Genomic DNA, 1,558 nt, shown 5'->3' with positions numbered 1-1,558 from the left:
GTTTCTTGCTGAAATCTTCTTGAATACCACTAAAGTTATTTTGAGTACCACCCGTACTTATGCAACAGTTTGAGAACCATTATTGTAAGACTCCCCAAAAACCAAAACATCTGTGAATAAATATATAAACTTTTCCCAAATAAATCTCATAATCTGTACAAAATCTGTACAGAATAAAAGCCTAGCATAGTGAATCATATCACCTGGCACTTTCTCACAAGAGTGTCAAACTAAGATCAGTTAATGTTGAGAAATGAAGAAGTTATTGTTTCCATCAAAGCCTTGAAAATAACAGGATATTGTAGTGTATCATATGAACTGTTAGCTGATAGAACATGTGTTGTGAATGACTGTCAGCTACTTCCACGTTTATTGTGGTGTATTCATGTTTATGTACACTTAAGATTAGCTGTGGTGATCATCATCGATTGACTCCAAACAGTAATCAGTTGTAGATGTGCACCCCATGACTATTTGATGAAATATTCCTCCAGACCAATCCAGTTGTTCATGAGATATTTTGATAACCTGGTTGGAAATCGAACCACAAACTCTCTTATTGGAGGATGACTCCTCTAACCACTCAGCCACACAATGCTTAATGATTTTGTTGAATCCTGGAAAAGAATTTTGATGCCACATTGTGCCACCGGCCCCTTTGACCACCATCAGAAGGCAAGGCAGGTGAAGTGTCTTTCCCAAGGACACAATGACTGAGACAGCTGGAATGGGGGATCAAACCGACAACCCACCAGTTACAGGACGACTCCCCTAACCGCTCTGCCTCAATCGTGCTAGAAACTTGGAAATAGGGAACCTCACTCAAAAATCTTAAAATTTTATGTAAAAAGCTAAAGGGAATCAAAAAATAGTTAAACAAATGTAGAAAATATTACATTATAGGTTTAAAAGTACAAAACAAAAGTTAAAAGTGGTAAATGGACTGTACTTATATAGTGCTTTTCTATCCATCCAGGACACTCAAAGCTCTTCACTCTACAATCTGTGTCCTCATTTATCCATTCACACAGCACTCTGTTAGGTCTCTACAGAGATAACATGTACAATCATCTATGGAGACTAATCAGTGCCAACACATTCATACACTGATGGGACACATCAGAGGCATTAGGGCTGAAGTGTCTTGCCTAAGGACACAACAACTGAGACAGCTGGACGGGGGATTGAACCGGTGACTTTCCGGTTCCTGGACGACTCCCCTAACCACTCTGCCACAGCCACCCCCATACTCCATGACAAACTCTGGAAATATATCAGTTTAAAAAGACTCAAACCATTTTAGAGCTGTTCCTGTAATCCTGATATCAAGTTCAAGTTTACGTAATAAAATATTGTGATAAATTGTATCAAATGCAGCACTGAGAGCTAACAGGACAAGAATGGACACAAGTCCACTGTCTGACAGGACAAGAATGGACACAAGTCCACTGTCTGACAGGTCAAGAATGGACACAAGTCCACTGTCTGACAGGTCAAAAATGGACACAAGTCCACTGTCTGACAGGTCAAAAATGGACACAAGTCCACTGTCTGACAG

At 39.7% G+C, this 1,558-nt stretch overlaps 1 protein-coding gene across 1 annotated transcript in view; it reads left to right on the top strand.

Moving 5' to 3' along the window:
• Nucleotides 1–1,558, top strand: part of wdr41 (WD repeat domain 41) — a gene marked incomplete in the record, with an annotated part of 32,206 nt that overhangs the window by 20,638 nt on the left and 10,010 nt on the right.

Source organism: Austrofundulus limnaeus, unplaced genomic scaffold (genome assembly GCF_001266775.1).
Source record: "Austrofundulus limnaeus strain Quisiro unplaced genomic scaffold, Austrofundulus_limnaeus-1.0 Scaffold790, whole genome shotgun sequence".
In the NCBI taxonomy this organism is placed as follows: Eukaryota; Metazoa; Chordata; class Actinopteri; order Cyprinodontiformes; family Rivulidae; genus Austrofundulus; species Austrofundulus limnaeus.
Note: the sequence above shows the minus strand (reverse complement) of the source record. Positions and strands in the feature narration are given on the sequence as shown.